Genomic DNA, 18,716 nt, shown 5'->3' with positions numbered 1-18,716 from the left:
GTTTTGAAGTGATTAAAAATAAACAGCAATATATTCAAAAAGTCAAACAATTCTTTTTACTTGCCATACTTAAAAGCAATTATCCAGCTTTTCATCAATGCTGCTGTGGGATTGAGATGCAGACTGGAAACTTTTGCCTCTGAGTTCCCACTGCTGCTGAATTTCAAGCAGTTACAGTAGATATTCTGAGCCAGCCCTGGCAGCAGTGGCAGAGGAAATACTGCAGCATTAGATTTCTGCAGCAATCAATGGCAGAGCACTGGCAGAATCCACCCTAAGGTAGTTTTGTTACCCAGCATAATAATTAAAGCTGTATTTTTAAAGCACTAACACAGGACAATGCTTTCTGGAATTATAAAATAACTGCAATCAGTGTACTTAATTAACCCTCTCCTGTTTCCCATTTTGCTCCATCTTTTGTTCTCATTAAGTGCTATCCTGACCTTTCAGTCTGTAAAAGTCAACAAAAGGCATTTCCTTTTTTATTAGGAGATTGATTGCAGGGCCCCTGAGAGCACAATGAAAAGGAGGAATTACCTAAGCTCAAAACCCATCAAGTTTGTTAGACAGCCACTGCCATTTGGCTCAATAATAACAGCAATGCTGACCTGATTCTCAGATGCAACAAAGAAAAATAAGCCAAAAAAAATTAATAAATGATGCTATAATTCAGAAAGAAATGCACACACTGTGAGAGAAAGTTTTCAATAATTCTACTTAGAGGTGAACATCCAGCTGGAAAAAGCTGCTGAAGGAAAGATTATAGGCAGCTGTTATAGTCCTACCTGAGAGAGCAGGAAAAAATGTTTCAATGTATAGGGCACCAGTAGACCTAAATTCAAATGTATTTTCAAAGCCACAGCACCTTGACTCCAGAGGCACAGCTCTGGTCAAGGTTTTATGGCAACCTCCTCTCCTGGGATGCTACTGATCAAGTGAGCAGATCCCAAAACTTATTCCTACCTATAACTCTGGAAATAATATATTGGAACTAGTGCAATAAAATCATAATTGGAGTCATCATAAATTGGCCACTGTCCCCAGCTAATACAAGGTTAGGCCTTTCAGAGATTTTTAAATATTTATTTATACAAGGACTTACTCACAACTGATCCATGAGAAGCCTGATTTGACTTTGAATCTTATTTGTGATACCCTCTTGTCCTTTACTCCAACTGGTCTACATGCTACTTATGAAACCCAGCTGAAAACCACCAAACAGATTTAATTATCAGTACAGGTCATGAACAGCTGCTGTTGAGGGTCAGAAGCACTTGAACAGCACAATATGGTCCACAGATGGATTTCACATTGTTTTTCTTTTATTTCTGAATGTCTAAAATGTCCTACACTTGTCTCTAATCATAAATAAAATGAAAAGGAAGGAAGTGGTCCATAATATAACAATCCTTAGCCTAATTCTTCTCATTAATCTGCCTTATAGGTTGTGGCATGCACTTGTTCCAGCCAGCGAAGGTTTAATAGCCCTGTTTCTTTTACCATCATCCATACACAAGCCTGTCGATCAGTGGCAATTATTACTTAATGAACACGTAATGATGGGTGAGCCCAGGGAGAAGGGAACAAATAAATCACTCATTAGAGCCCTGACTGTGAGCTCCCACTGTCTCCTCTCAGGGCTCTGTTGTGCAGCTTTGTTTAGCCAACATCTTCAGGAGCAATCAGCACCAGCGGGTGCTGCAGAGTGCTGCAAATCTTCAGTGACCTGGAGGATACTCAGCTTCAAAAGGAGATGTACACAAATGTGTTTTCAGCTTAATTGAAAACTCTCTTCTGAGCAGTTCTTTAAAAAAAAAAAAAAGCTCCCAGAGATGTTTGTTTTTTCCTGATTTTTCGAAACTGTTGTTTTTTTTTTTTTTTTTTTTTTTTTTTTTTTTTTTTTTTTACTTCTCCAATATCAGCAAAGTTACATTCTTATTCCAGTTTAAATAATAAATCCTTTCCAGAAGCTTTAACGTGGAATCCAGTGACTAAGCATGATGTTAACAGTGCTTCTATATTCATAGACCTACACAGGAAGGATTCATGGGGAGTTACATCAATCAATATTGTGCCAGTAAAACAGGTTCTATGTTTCACAGAAATGATGCTGGTATTTGCTTTTGAGATGCTAGTTCCTGCTCATCGAGCTCTGAAGTAAAATATTTTGCACCTTAGCAGCAATTACCAAAAGTTCTAGTCCAGCTTCCACATCAGTTTCTAATTTTTCTGTTTTTGAGACAATCCTGCCAAAGTTAAAGTGATGCGAGAAAGGAAATCAACAGCTGATAATCCACAGGCAAGTCAAATCAAATATTCTGGAAACAAAACCATGAATTGGGAATGCAGAGGTGTATTGACTTAAATTCTGCAGATTCCCCCTCATGCCCTTTTGAATTTTGATGTAAAATGGCTCCAGTGTCCTCTTTTTTCAATTGATGTTTGACTTTTTCAAATAACAGAGTCACAATAGGAAGATTTAAATGAAGTTATTTAGAACTTCTAAATCAAAGTGGGATTTCCTCACAAGATGCCATCATTTCCATGGGATGGAATGGAAACAGGTTATCACCATTGGAAAAACGAATTTTTACGTTTCTTTCTAAGGAAAGATCATTCCACAAGTCAGTTTCTGTACAGTTCTCCAAATTCTTTATGTTAACAATCCTTGATTTGCATAAAGGTCTTCCTAAAACCTTCACTTAAGAAAGCTCAGTTTGCTTTAAGATACAGTTTAGCAACTTTCTAAAAAAATGCTCCCAGAAGAGTATAAAGCTTCTAGAAACTCCCTGGGCAAATTTAAACAGGATGAATCCAGTAAAAAATGCAGGGAAAGGGTTACTTTCTCATTCAAGGAAGACTTATTTTCTGTGTTATGTATTCATTTATTTGCTTTCAGCCCTGAAAGAAATATTTCTACAAATTTAAGAGAACATTTTGACTATTCAAAGTCTCCTCCTAATTCAATGTAGCTTTTGCCAGGCATTAAACCTGTTAGACATTCAAATAACAGATTAACTGTAAAGCACTGCATAAACCCACTCCGTGTTTTCAAACATATCATTAAAGGAATGGCTTCTGGGGGGAGGAAAAAAAGAAAACCACAGAGATTTCTAAAGCTTTTCTGCCTTTAAGTAATAAGGAAAGAAAAAAAAAAAAAAGAAAGAAAAAGAACTATTTCAAGTCAAAGCAGGTAACTGTTCCAGGGCATTGCCTCACTGGAAGAGAATTTCAATACTTAATTGTAATTTCTATCAACAGAGAAAACTCATAATCATTCTTATCACCTAAAATAGCTTGTTAGACATGAAAAAAGCTTATTGCTGAAACAGACTGTATCTGGGCACGAATCATAAGCAGAAACGTGTTTTAATTACCTTTTCCAATATCTTCAACTAAAAGTTAATTTTAATGAGAAGAAATACTCATGTTGGCTTTTTTCCTTTCCATTTCCCATGGGTTTTGTTTGTTGTTTTGTGTCAAGCAGGCAAAGAGAGCTTTGGAGATGAGTTTGTCTATCAGAGCAACCCAGGATGGTTTAGAAATTGAGTTGATCCCTTTCTGAAAGTCATTTACAGCTCATACAGAGAAAAGCAGAGAAAGCCACCTGAATTCAGGGTCACACAGGCAGAAACACTGGGTGATGGACACTTTATAACTAACATGCTCCAAACCATAAAACCATTGGAAAAAAGTGAATTCCTTAAATCTTTCCACAGTTAAAGTATTGACTATGTCATCCTTGAGGACACTTGCACTTACCTAACAACAAAATTTAAATTGAGTTTGACAGATGGTGTTTACCAAGCTTTTTTTTTTCCTTCAACAAACAAACCAACAGAAAATAGCAACCAGCACAAGGATTTGTGTCTAGGATAAGCATGGGTGTCATTCCACCTTTGACTGAGGCACTGAGGTTGTGAATGAGTCCTTGACTCAGTGCCAACTGTAAACAATGGTTTTCAGAAAAGCAAAATATTTATCAGTTAAGATCCAGGATGCCAAATTATTCACAAACTCGAGAATAACTCAGTTTTGTTTTCTAAGGGGCTTGAACCAAAACAAATACCTTACAAACAATGAGGACAGAAAAAGGAGAGTAACACTCACATTACAGTATGGAAGTGTGCAAGAAGGAAACTCCATCAGAAATGATACCACTTATCAAAAGTTTGGATTTTTATCATTATCAAAATATTGGAAGGAAATCCTCAAAACTGCATGATATCTAAAAGATCCTGCTCAGACCTCCTGGCTGGTTCAGGCTGACAGCCTGGCTCTGCCCAAACACTCAGGATGCCCACTGGCTTTGCCCTGGGCATTTCTGAGGGACAAGAAGCACATGCTGCTGAGGATGGGCATGTTTGAAACATAAATACAGCATTAAAAGCCTGGTATTTCCCCTGAATTGTTGGAAGTTTCAAGCCAGTGGTTGTGGGGGAAGCCAGAGGAGCAAGGGAAATTTACTTTTGCCTTGTAAGATTTTGATGTTCCTGCACCCCTTAGTAGTGGGTTCCTTTTTTCTGCAAATACCCCAGAGTGCCTCAAAGTGATTATTACCTGAGCCCTCCCCAGCTGACATTAGCAGGGTGATCAGGAAGACTGCACTTGAGTAGAACAAAACTTTCTTTTTCAAAAATGATCTAATACTCATGATTTCTCTTGATTTTCTGTAATAAGACTTCTTTTTTTTTTTTTTCTTTTTTTTTTAGTATCTGCTGCTACTACGCTGGGAAGAAGAGCAATTTTGATGAGGAGCAACAGAAAAATTAAATTAGCACATTTCAAAGCCTTTGAAAGACAGTCTCAGAGGAACACAAAAAATGCCAAATGAGTGAGAAGTCTCATATTAACATAGGGATTTTTGATAGCTTTTGAAAAAAGCATATCTGAGTACTATCAAATATCTTTTATTGTTTTTCTTCTCATTCATATTTCCCAGTTTCTTTGCCCCCGCTTACCTAAACCTGTTCTTTGAGGTCGTATAAAGTTGTCAGACCATTTGTTAACAATACACCTTTGGAGATTTTCTTAGGTTTATGAAAGCAAAACAGCAAATAAAAATAAAAAAAAAAAAAAAAGAAAAATTAATTCTTTAAATAGCCAAGGACAGAGAAGAGAAGCTATGTTTAACCAAAGCTGTCTCAAAATCAAGGCAGGACACTAAAAATGCCAGCCAGTTACATATGCTCCACAGCTCCCTACTATATAAATCCTTAGCACTGCTGTGCTCCTTTCCTGGTGGATGTAGAAGTATTAGCTGCAATTTGTCACTGCGTTATGTCAGGGAGGGAAGGTTTGCTCTTAAAATGCCACTTGGAGAGTAAACAGCAGCCTGCAGAGCAGGATTTGTTTATATCACTTTGGGTACGATGAATAACACACTTAGAAAGATATATTGAATATGAAACATGGAAGTGTAAAAGTTGTGACTTGTGTTAAATATTCACTGCCATTGCTGCCAGAACTGGGGTATGGAGCTCGTGTATTTCAGGCAAAGCCAATACAGGTCACTGCTGTATATCCCAGCTAAAGCCTTCTGTGCATTGCTGTTTCTCCTTTTCCCTCCGCTTTCCACTCATCCAACATTTCTGTCCTCTACCCGGGAGTCACCACACCTCATCCAAGAGCTCTCTGCACTTCCCTGGAGTGATTCCTGCTGGATCGGTGGGTGTTTATCCACAGGTACAGAGACACCCACATGCCGAGGGCTGAGGCTCCACAGGCTGCTGAAGCAGAGAATTCTGCACAGATGATGAGTTCCATTAACACCGTCTGCTCTCCACCCACACAAAGGAGAAAACCCCTAAACACTGAGTGCTGAGCTGCCTGTAAGTAACACAAGAACGAAAATATTCAAGAGACACAAAGCATTCTCCCTCTAAGAAAACACAAAATAACACAATGTATCTTCCAGTGCACATCACAAGTGTCCTGGGACATGACTGGAGATGTCTCTGGAAGCACCAGAGTGGAAGAAGTTCCTCTAACGATGCAATAAAACTACAGCTGTACCACACCACAGTCAATAATTACCGGCATCTAAGGCTACAGGGGAATTCACTATAGATTCATATACATGTGAGGAAAAGCTGCTAATCCATAGAAACATAATGGCTGCACTGACCTTTCCTCACTGCTCCCTCACCTTCACAGGCTGTTGCAGGTCCACGTGATGCAGAGCAGAGCTGAGAGCAGCTGCTCCCCCACCTTCCCTGCATTTAAAGAGCCATTGGGCTCCCAGGAACAGCCCCTGGCCCCGGCATCACCTGGGCCAGATGCAGCCCCCTGCCCTTCCCCTGGAGCCCGTGAGATTGTGCTCCATGCTAAAAAACCCAACAGGGCATTCAAAGTCTGAAATTTGCCCCAAATTTGGGTCTGCTCCCAGGGCAGTGCAGGGATGCAGCTGAGACCTTTAGTCAGGTGTTGGGAAGTGTTCCTGCATGCTGGAGTTCAGAGAGCAGAAAGCCAAGGGGAGGAGAAATGAAGGATACAATATAAGAAGAAAAGAAAACATCTTAAACTTTATAGAATGAGTTGCACAATGTGTTACTCCTTAAAAAAAAAGCTCTGGCTTCTCCTTGCTCATTCCCTGTGCTGAGGAGACTGGAAGCAGCTGCTGTCACATTCTGTACATCTGCAACATGCAGCAGTCCTTCCCTGAGAGTCTGGGAGGCTGCAGAGCACTTTTAAATGTATAAATTGCATTAAAATATCTGAAATATTATCATTGATTGGCAAATGACTTTAAACAGAAGGACATTAGGTTTAGATTAGATATCAGGAAGAAATTCTTCCCTGTGAGGGTGGGGAGGCCCTGGCACAGGGTGCCCAGAGCAGCTGTGGCTGCCCCTGGATCCCTGGAAGTGTCCAGGGCCAGGTTGGATGGGGCTTGGAGCAGCCTGGGACAGTGGAAGGTGTCCCTGCCCATGGCAGGGGGTGGAATGAGATGATCTTTAAGGTTCCTTCCAGCCAAGGCCATTCTATGATTCTATAAATCTAAATACTACTATAGAGAAGAGTTATTACCTTATCTAATGTAAATTCTGTTTTACAGGGCTTTATAGTGCATGGAAAGAGATGCAGATTTTGTTTCAAATTTAGTCATGTGTCCACCTGCAAGAATTAATTTTAGTGAGTCATTTGACAAAGACTAACTGAGCTAATCTACATTATACAAGAGCAAAGACCTAATGGAGTCTAAGACATGTTGTTGTGTATATTATCACATAAAACATCTTACACACAGATAATTCTTTAATGGGATTTAAATGTTCAGATTTTAGAGCCACTGGTTAGAGCTCAGCAAAGGCACTGCAGCATTCAAATCCCAGGAATAGCTGCTTTCACAACAGTGTTCCACTAACAGGTTTTGCACAAGATCGATTGTGTGCCTTGCTTATAGAAACCCAGTCCAAGCTCTGTGGAGTTAAGCTTTAATAGACAAAGGTCCTGTCCAATGCAAATGTAGCTCACAGGTTAGGTTCTAAGGTCTAACTGTACCTCTGCTCTTCCCAGCCAAGTTTATTATTTTATTGTACTTTCTATTGATTGTCCTCATCCCCCTATTGCCCGGCTGTGCTCAGGGCGTGGCGACAATTCGGGAGGATCGAGGATGCCGTGGGGAATCTGTGGGGATCCTGGTGGGGAGCAGGAGGAATTGCCAATGATGCCTACAAAAACACTTCTGCTTCGTTTTCCACTCAGAAATAAATGAATCATGGGATGCAAGCAGATCTTGGTGCCTTCTGCAAACTTACTCGTACCACATTAGAAACGTATATTTGATAATTCATCGTTTCACTAAGCAAAATAGGCGGTTAGGAATTTATTTTAAACTATGTTAATGCTTCCAGATAGCTCAGAAAGCACTGGCTGCTGTGCTCAGGGTTCTCCAAAAAATACAACTCAGCTTGGAAACCCTCCTCTGGACAGCTTGCTCTCCTTTATCCTGCATGGCTTTCCCGTGGATCACTGGGTATCACATCACCCAGCATTGCAGGTGGGCAGTGGATGTCACAGAGTCTCATGGATGCTGAGGTTGGAAGGGACCTGTGGAGATCATCTTCTCCAACCCAGGGTCACTTAGGTGTTAGACCACAGGTAAGATATTTAGCACACTGCTAGATACTTGAATAATTTTTTTAAAAGCTAGGATAAGTAAGTTGGAGGGGTTTAATGCTTAAATTAAACATTATTTTTCAGCTATAAGGCCTGCCATGAGTCTAGGTAGTGTGAATAAGAATATATCCCATATTAATATTCCACAATGCTGTGGCTCATTCTTATGACAAGGATTTTAATGTGAATAGAAAAGAAATCTAATTAAATCATTATTATAACAGTGTTTTAGTTAAGTCAGGTCCTTTTTTTAAGACTAAATGCCTGAGATTTAAGATTTAATTTTTTAAAATATAAACCTGCAAAAATTGATCTAATTGTCAATTAGTTTTACACTTTCTGAATTTATTCTACATAAATGCAATTTACCTTAATGTTTCTGTGCCACACATTTAGTTGTTTGGGTTTTTTTCTTGTTATGATGCAATATAAACATTTGAAGAAAGAATTTCTAAATCTTTTCTAACTGAATCCACGCTGTACCAAAATGCCCCAGTGTGGCTCTGACTACCCACTCCTAAGCCATGTACTGAGACCATGTCCAGAAGAGATCAGGCTGGAAATCTCTCCATTCCAAATCCAGGAATCCTTGCACAGGAGCTGTCCAGAGCCCGTGTGGGTGTTCCCAAGCCTCCAGCCTGAGCAGGGCATTACTGAAGTTGTAGCTCGAGCTCACAGTCCAAATCCACTGTGGCAGGGGGCCTTGTAATGGTATTTTTGAGCCTCAGATGAATTTATCCAAATGAAAGACTGCACAGTCCCCACGACCTGATGCACTTCTAAGCTCTGTTTCATTCTCTGCTCTGCCCAGGTCGAGTCTCACCTCCTGGTTTAATAGAATACACCCAGCAAGGGAGATGGTGCTCCATGGAGATGAGGCTGTAGTGTCAGGCAGCACCGTGAGCCTGAGCAGGAGAACAGAGCCTTTCAACTCCAGTCTGGCTGCTATTAAAATCAAACCAAAAAATGAGAGGCTTTTATCGTCATTCGGCCCAGAGTACCGGCTTAAAATAGAATCTAATTTTGGCTGGTATCAAATATTTTAACATTAAAGGTTCTATTAATACCATTCAATAATATATGCCTTTTTAACATAGAACACATAGGACAATTTTTGATTAAGATTAAAACTTCTCCATGAGAAATGACTTCATTCTGCCCTCTGATTAATATAACAGCCTATTTTTCATATGTTTAAATAAATAAGTATGAGTGTATCAAAGAGGCGAGCCTAACCAGGCAGGCTGTGAAAATATAGTGCTCAGGGAAGTCCATTAAACTTGAGCTGCAATTCCAGCCCCGTTGCTCCTGCATTTCTGCAGCAATACAGAAACTGTGGCACAGATCCTTCCCTGTGGAAGGAAGCCTTGCTCTGCACTAGCACAATGTCAAGGTTTCCATTCACAGCTTTAGCACCACGGCTACAATTTGTCCTTAGAAGAAAATTACCACCATGCACCTCTGCATCTATCATTTCATGGTGTTCTTCCCATTTTTGATTCAGCATTTATGAGCTTGCTTTTAGCTACGAGTTTATTATTATCCATTTATAGGAAGCCAGCTAGTAAATTATGTATTTGAAAGCCCTGCTGGCTGACATTTTTAAAGTTCATTGGATTTTTTTTTTTTTTCTTTTGCAGAGTAGAAATTTGTAGCAAACACTCAAGATCTGATAACTGATTCCCATTTAGATGTCATTGAGACATAAGTGCAATGTATTTTCATTAATATTTCATTGTGTAAGTGTTCCTTGCTCTGACATTGCCATCTTGTAGTTATTTGTCCCCCATCTAAAGAGCAACTTGTAATCAGATCGGTATATTGGACTTCATTATCTGTCACCACACATTCTTAGCACAGAGAATGTTATTAAGTTATAATTGCCTCTGTTTTTCCCTTACGGGAAGATGAAGAACAATAGACAACAATATATGGACTCATTAAGGATCAAAAAAACCCAGGTTGAAAACAGGCATAAAACTGTCAAATACATCAAGATTCTGGATTCAAAACTTTTATTTCCACTTGTGGTGGTTTTTTATAGCCTGATGTGCCCAGGACATTTAAGGAACTCATGGAAGATGAGCTCCTGACTGAGCAGCTGTGTGGTGCTGGCTGGGCTCAAACCATGACACCACTAAACACAGCCCATATTTAACTGATAAACAAAGACAAGGTGCATTTTGAAGGTAGCACAACATTTTGTGATTAATATGTGATTTTTTTATCAAAATACCATGTTTTTAAAACCAAATGTGACAACAGAAGATGCACATTAATTGAACAGCCACAAGTAGATGTCCTTTTTAAAAAAAAATGATCTAAAAAATTATTGGGTTTTCTTTTGGAATTGACATCAGTCTAACAAATAGAAAATAGATGGCAGTACCAGGTATTTCGAGTGAGATTACTTCAATATGTTATGTGAGAAATTGTTTAAACTGTAGGTTCCTGAACTGTTGCAATAATTAGAAATATAACTTGTAGGTGCAGATGTACATTTTTTTCCCATCCTCCATAAAACTGAGTTCTATTCTGTGTCACATGAGGGTAAATTACATAATCCAGAATTAAATGAGAAAGAAGAATCTCACTTTAAATAACTGAAATGGAAAGTAATACTTAAGAAGGTTTCTCAGTAAAAAGTTTCTGATTATCTGCCATTAAGAATTTTATAGGCAAAGAAAGAGAGCCTGTCACACTTCATCATGTCTGGGGCTGATTTTTTCTATTAAATTTCCCAGTGAAGCAGCAATTTGGTAGCAGTTAAAGGAAATTTTGAAGCTCAGTAACCAGGAGAAGACACAGACACTGCGCATCTTCCATGTTTCCCATTTCAATATTCAGGGTGATCTAAAGATGCTCCTGCTGCAGGAGCTGAGGAGACCAGGTGAGCATCCAGCAGCATCCTCCCATTATGAGCAGTGCAGAGCCCAGAGGGTCTCAAAGGGCAAACTGGGTCCATATCCTGTCTCATTTTCCTTCCCCAACAATTCAGGTTGCTCCCTCTGTGGAGAAGAAGAAGATATTGTAAAACAAGTTATGTTGATGCTTTGCCATCAGGAAATTTTAAATTTGCCATACAAATCCTGCACAGCTCCTGTATGGCTTCCTTAAGTCTTCAGAGAGGTACCCAGCCCCTAAATATATTGTATTATACTTCCACTTTATAGTGTGCTATAGATTTTTTGTATTAGCAATAACTAACTGCATTGTGAAAGTTATTGAGGGAACAGCTGCAGAATTTGAATCCTGTGTGGGAATGAATTGGTGCTTCTGGCACAGAGGAAGGAATAAAAAGTGTTTGGGGCCTCAGGGAAGGTTCTGTGAAAGAACAACACTAAAATAATTTCAGTTGTTACCTTTAGGTTTCAGTCCCAAGCCCAAGCTTTGCTCCTCTGAAGTAATGCTCCACATTGTCTGCAGGCTCCAACTGCTCCTTCTCTGAGGCTATATTTGCTCTGTTCTGATTTTCCCACCCCCCAAGGATCTGTACTAGATACTGCACAAATAGCTGGTGAGGTTTGGGCTGGATGGCCCCTGGTAGAACACACTTAATCCGACATGGACAGGAAACATCATGTCAAGTATCTCCGTTTGTTCTTATCACCACAGCAGGATCATCCACACTGAGGCTCATTTGACAAATGCCCACAAATACCTGTAAGGTAAAAAACAACCTGTGATAAGCAGAGACACAAAACCAGTGGTTGAGCCGTGTTGGGGATGCCAGAAGCAAATGGAATAGAAGAATTTACTATATTTCATAGAAAGCAAATGGTGTTCAGCTGTAATCATCACTAAAGCTGATATTACATTTACCCGTTTAAATCACAACCAACCCCGCTGAAATGAATGGCATAGAATGATCAATACAGAAGCAGAGTCAGCAAGAAGGAAATAATGATTACACCCACACAAGCTGAGATTTGTCTCTGTGCACAGAGCCACAGCATCTTCATTCTGCTACCACATATTGAAAAAAAGAAATATCCACTAGTAGTCAGAGTGTTTTGTTCTGTCACCAATAATCTACATCCACAATTACAGTCCAGCCTGTGTCCTCAGAGTCAGTGGATTGGATTCATAGGTAATAATGGAGTGTAAAATCACTTGTAGGAGTAAGATATACAAGATGAAAAATCATCTTTCTTAAGGCTCTTATACAACTCTATAAATAATATTGTAAATATGAATCAAATTAAGAATTATTTAAAGCAACTAAAATGAAAACCCTTGATGGTTACTTCTGTGTTCACTGCCTTTATTATACCTCAGTTCTTCCTTTTCCTTTTAAAAAGATCCTTATTTTGATAGGAACATCAGAAAGGACCCGAGACTCTCAGCTTCAATCAGGTCATTTTCTGCATGCAGTGGAAATGCCCATCCAGTGCTTCTCAGAAGGTGCAGAGTCCTTCAGATGCTGATTGTACAGCAGGTGGTTAATGGTGTTATGCTCCTTATTGGTACCATTCACTCTTTTGTCAAGTTCAGTACAGAAAAGAAGAAAGCAGATCCAAGTTACCACTTTGAACCATTTCTAATATCAGCGTTCAGACATTTTAGATAACCTTTTTTCTCTTTGAGAAGGGACATAACAATCATTGGTTCAGCTGGAGCTGAGCCACCCTCATAATTATAAGACAAAACATCACAAACCAATTGGCATTTCAGTGTAGCAGAATCCTAATTCTGGCATTCTGGAATGTTTCCTCGGAAATTGGATGCAATACTTCTGGGATCAGTTTATTAAATTTGTCCCACACAGACTCTGACCTTTCAAAACACAGAAAAGATCACGTGGCAAATCACTCTCAGGAGTGACTTTTATTTTGGCTCTGACCTCTCCCTCTGACCTTGGGAGAAATGCTTTATGTAGAGACAGCTGAACAGCTCTATTGCTTTTATGCTTTGAAATAGGAGAAACAACCATTCCTGAATATTCATACAGTTCTCTTAAAAAATATATGCAGAGCAGACATCTCTATTGCATGAGACGTCTATAGACTTGATCATTTACCATACAGGTCAGTGGAAAACATCCATAATTTAGATCCAATTTCCATCTTTTCCAGCCCAGAGAACACAACTTCTAACACTGACTTGTATTAAAAAGGGTAGAATATGAGATGCTATTGTTCATTTATAGGGCAGCAATTATGCATGGAACCATTTCACTGGAATTCTACATTTGTAACTTCTGCTTTCCTTCTCTTTAAATGTATTGATTTTATCAAGTATTACAAATGGACCCAACAGACTGCTGTGGTTAGGGCTGTACAGTTACTTGTGCAGCTTCTTTTGGATTCCTTGTAATGGTTACATTTTAATTATGGCAGCTGGAATTACCTTCCAGAAATCTCTCCCATGTTTTTGAAAGTCTGAGGTGATCTGTTTCCAGCAAGGAAAAGGAAATAATAACACGGAGTTAATTATATCAGGACATATGCAAGGTTTTCCCTTGGTCCTTAATTTGAAACAGAGCTGGAAAGTTGATGGGATGAATTGTAGTGCAGTGAAAGAGATTCCTGAATTTGTGTTTATGAGGAGACATTCACATTTTACATCTAAAAATCACAATTGTGCAATTGCTAATCTTTCATTTGGGGTTTCCTGGTAACATTGCAAACTCTGTCTACACTGAGCAGGAGCCAGAAGCCATCACACTCAAATGCCCATGAGACATTCAAGGCAGAAGATAAATGGATACACACATATACCAAGGGAAAATTGTGTATATATCTATATAGATATCTATAATCTTAATTTTCTTGCAATGATGTTAGGAAACCAAGTGTATTAATGAATAATAAAACCAGGAAAAAGTAACCCTAGGAAGAATAAGAAAGCATACTGGTTGTTTTGATGCAAGAACTGAAAAAAAGTTGTAAAATCACAAGATGGAGTCAAAAAATACAATTTATTCCAGCTATCAGAAGGCACCAGCAAACAAAATCACTGACAAATTAAACACAGCTCTTAAACAAAATTCTTGTATTACTTTGTCATCTCGAGAGACGTTTTTCTTATATGAGCAAAATTTTATGAAGATATTTTTGGTACATTGTCCACTGAACACCCAGAACAACACCCAGAATATGTTGAGAATGTATCAACACAACACCTGCAGAAAAATGTATCCTTTGCTCATCCTCACAGAAACCTCTTGCCTCTGCTAAGGTGGACATGCACAGAACACAACCATGAGGAAAGAACTGGACAGGAGCCACTCAGGGGTGAAGAGCAGTAAAATTCAGCTATTTTTATTGTGTCGGGGGCTTTGCCACTCAAATTTATGAAGGACTTTGAGTCCCACCATCCATCATAGACAAAGGCTGCAAAGACAGAAGATGGAACTGTGCTCTTCTGGAAAGCAGACACTCCAGCACAGCACATGGATTTTTTTTCCCTTGCATACAGATATTTCTGCTTTTTCCCCATCGTTGTAAGGATAATAATCTGTAGCTCCTTATCCCCATGTCTTCAAACCTGATTTTTAAAGGCTCCTTGACGTGGCATGGTTACACAGACACACACAGACTCCTCTTTGAGTGCATCTGTTCCAGCCAAAACAGTAATCACATGCATGCCAGAAGCCCACAAATAATCTCATCAATATATGTGAGTGCTCTCCTGTGCCTTTGTGTACATCTGTGCTTCAGCCCAGATCAGTCATTGCTTAGCAATGCTGCAAGGGTCAGATTTTATTTTTCCTTACCAAAAATTGTCATGCTGCAGACTGATCCAGGCATTCACATCTGATTCCTGAGTTGCTGGTCATGAGGAATCACAAGAGACATTTGTTTGATGGATAAATCCAAATATATTGGGAAAATGCACACTGTGAGCACGTTTCATTTGACTGTTTCCATCAGAGTCGGTGCCTTTTAATTAGGGGATGCCTGAACAAACACAGCAATGTTTGCTGGAGCTGATAGAAAAGATGGCTCTACCTGAAATACAATACTGCATCGAGTAATATTAGTGAAAAGCAAACATCCCAGCCTCTCTCTGTCCCTGCACTCAGCTTGCTGGGAGATGGAATTACGACTGCCACGATCTCTGCTTCAAAGAGAGAAGGAGAATAGGAGTGGGATCCTCTGAGCCCACACAGCTCAGCTGCTGCTGCTGCCTTTGCTGATGTGGACTCCCCAGTTTAGTTCAGCCTTGGCTCCAACCCACCTACATGCAAGGCTGCACTTCTGAGATGGGAAAAGTCCTACTAAGTACTGCGTTGATTGAAATTCCTGACTGGTCCTACGTGGAAATTACAGGTAGGTACATCCTTCAAAACCGAACTTGAAACAGACACAGTAATGTGAGAAAAGATGTGGGAATGGTGGACCCCTTAGACTTTGAGCACTATAGTACAAGCTGGCTTTAAATCAAGATATCATGTCAGATGGTGCTCATTTTTCTAAGCCTTCCACTCTCTAGGCTGTTGGATTTGCACTTTACTTTCTGTTATTACTTTTTTATTAGGAAAACTTAAATCCTGTTGAGAAGAGCTTATTTAGGTTGAGCTGTCGCCTTTAGCTTCAGAACATTAAGTCCTGACAAATGCTTCTTTTGAAGTCTGACACCTGTTTGTTTGGCATTTCCCACTTTCAGTAACTCACTAGACTATAATAATACCCAGCACAGCAGAAGTAAAGAGAATGAATTAAAGCAGAAATGCTTTCAGACGTGAAAGAGCAGTACAAAAGAACATCCCTTTGCTCAGGGTTCCTCAGTGGTTTTGAGAGGACCTCAGGAGAGCTCAGCTCCAAGCTGTATGCTTTTATTTTTTTGTAATGGCATTCTAATGCCCGTGAAACAACCCAGAGCACCAGCCCTAGAGACCTGAAAATTCTGTCTTAAAACAGCAGGAGAAAATGAGTTTCTTTGCAGACTCTTTTAGAAGTAGAGAGAAATATCCTTATTAGACCAAATATCAAGTGTCTGCTCCTTTTGTAACAGAAAAGTTGAAGGAGAATAAATATTCGGAGTTACCCGAGTTCATAAATACTCGGAGATGCCTTTTCCTGGTCTTAAAACCAAGAGTCAGACACGGTTAGAAGGCAAAAGGGATTTTACCTTGGTATTTATTTTAAGGATCCTTAGGTGCACACATCCAGGTCATATGCATCGAAATGCACCCTGCAATGCACACCCTTCAAAAGATCTGGTTATATTGGTCTTACATTATAGGTCTTATTAATTAGCATATCTATCAAAGATTCCCCAGTGAGAGCCTCCAATGAGCCCCCCTTTCACCAAGGAGCCTTCTCCTGGATGGTTCTATCTTGGTTTACAGAATGTGTTCTGGAGAGGACCTTGGGCTCTGGGGCACACTGATCCCTGGCTACGAAGCTTCTGAAATGCTGAGTCTCCTAGCTTGACAAACAAGTCCAAGAATGCAGGGAAAAAGCACAAAGAATACAGAAGTTGCATAAAGGTATAAAAGGGGGATAAAAGAACAGGCAAAAAAATCATCATGGCATCATTGGAGATGGGATTCTGTTAGATTTCCCTTGACATTTGGCTTCATGAGGATTTTGATGGTAAGTTCCTTCAGATAATGATTTATCAGTTGTGGGGGAGTCTACATTTAGATGAGAACCTGTAGCCCACTTAAATCAATGAAGAAAACTCTCACAAACTCTCCCTAATCTTAGAGCAGACCTGCAGGGCAGGACCCCAAATTTATTTACCTCTGCCATGTACTTAGACACCACACCTATGGTTTTTATTTTATTCACTGGAGTTTCAGGTCAGAATTTGCAACTGAAATTGAGTAATATGGTCATTAGGAACTGGGTACTTGAATTAATTCCTTCAAAAAATCCACCTCATCTGGATATTTCAAAACCAGCTTTTAATCTTACAAAATGGATTCTATACAAACAGTATTTTTTCTATGGCCAACAACACAGTCAGTCCCTGTTTTGAAAGATTCAGCATGATGGAATATATATTCAATTGTGTCCTGAAAACTGTAAGAATCTTAAACAAAACCTGTTAGATTTATTTCATTAAAGAGATGAGAAAAAATCCTTTCAAAACGAGATTGCAGGGAGCACTGCAATGATTCTTAAATTCTATACTAAAAAAGGGGCTAAAAAGTACAAAATCTATTTAGAATAGTTTCACACCACAGCAAACTTTTTAATCAAACTGAGTCTCCTTCAGGAGTGTATTTTTTCAGCAATTTTAAGCAGCGTTTATACCTGCTGGGGTTTTTGTCGGCAGGGCTCTACTCTTTTTAAGAGCACTCAGCACATTCTTTATAACATTGGTTTCATCTTTTCCCAAATTTGCTAATCTGAAATATCCCATACAAGGCTCTCCCTCAGAATGACATTTTGGTTAAAATTCCTCTCCAACACTTCAGGCGATTCCATAAATAAGATTAAAGAGCAAATGAATTTATGAAAAAGATGTACAAGTACTCAGAGGTGCAGAGCTGGGCTCCCCAGCCAGCTGTTTCAGAGGCAGCTCAGAGAAAACACAACTCCTCGTGGCAAGAGCTGTTCACACAGCCTTTGCATGGCAGATCCTTTAGTTACACATCGTTAATCAGCCAGGTTGTGCAGAAGGAAATAAGCAATAACCCTTATCCCTGTGCAGCTTTCCCACAGCAGCCACTGTGGCTGACGGAGAATGGGACCATCCCCTGCCCTGTGGCCTTGCTGCACCCATGGCAGTGGGGTCTCTGCTCTCCCTGGGTGCAGAACTGAGTGGGGTTCCTCCCTGGGTGGAAAAATGTTTGTTTTTTTTTTTTTTATTTTCACTCATGGGACCTCAAACATATCCACTGTGAGCCTGTTGGTGGCTCAGAGGGCTCCACGTGACAGATTTCCATCTGAAGCCTCCCACTCCACCACCTTTGAACAGGAACTTGTCAGCCCTAAGTTTTTGTGCCTATATATTTATACACATGGAAAGGTCACTGTTATTTATGTGGGTAGATGTGAAAAGTAAATTTTTGTGGTTGGTAGCGAGCAAATTTTAAAAAAAATTGTGATTAGAATATTATACAAACATATACACAGATTTATACACTCAGTGTATATATATATATATATAAGCTGAATATCAGATCTTCTAAACTATAGATATCTGAAAGCTTTATGTAAGTAAAATATATTATTATCCAAAATATATTATTATCTACCTGCAAACTATGACCTGTTGCAACTGCATTGTTGCAGGCAGGGCTGTAAGGCCAATTTCATTTTACGGGTGGGTGCTTCAACTTTTATTTAACATTGGCAGGTTTTAACTGGTGGGCTTAGATTTACATTGCTGGACAAAGGACTTAAAGCAAATTACTTCTCTTAATTAACTGAATGATCCATAATGCATTTCATGCCTGAACAAATATAATTGAAACAATTGAAATCATATTAGCAATGCAGAAAATAATCAAACTACTGGCTTAACTCTTGGTAAACACTGGTCACTTCTCTGATTTTGCAACAAAAATGAAACACCAGCAATGCAGTAAAGCATTAACATAAGTGTTGGTGGATTTACAGCCCAAAGTACTATTCTGTGTTTCAGCTCTGTAATTTCCCAGAAGAGAGGCCCAAAATCATACTCAAAACAAACAG

The 18,716-nt window shown here is 39.4% G+C and overlaps 1 long non-coding RNA gene across 1 annotated transcript; it reads right to left on the bottom strand.

The window, feature by feature from the left end:
- Nucleotides 1–10,119: 10,119 nt before the first annotated feature.
- LOC138110307 (uncharacterized) lies at nt 10,120–18,155 on the bottom strand. Its single transcript, XR_011150874.1, has 4 exons — nt 14,840–18,155; nt 12,395–12,599; nt 11,484–11,782; nt 10,120–11,129 (listed from the first exon to the last, which is right to left on the bottom strand). It is a non-coding gene; the product is annotated as an uncharacterized lncRNA (long non-coding RNA).
- Nucleotides 18,156–18,716: the final 561 nt, after the last annotated feature.

Source organism: Aphelocoma coerulescens, chromosome 4A (assembly GCF_041296385.1).
Source record: "Aphelocoma coerulescens isolate FSJ_1873_10779 chromosome 4A, UR_Acoe_1.0, whole genome shotgun sequence".
Classification (NCBI taxonomy): domain Eukaryota; kingdom Metazoa; phylum Chordata; class Aves; order Passeriformes; family Corvidae; genus Aphelocoma; species Aphelocoma coerulescens.
This window is presented reverse-complemented; position numbering and strand designations above follow the sequence as displayed.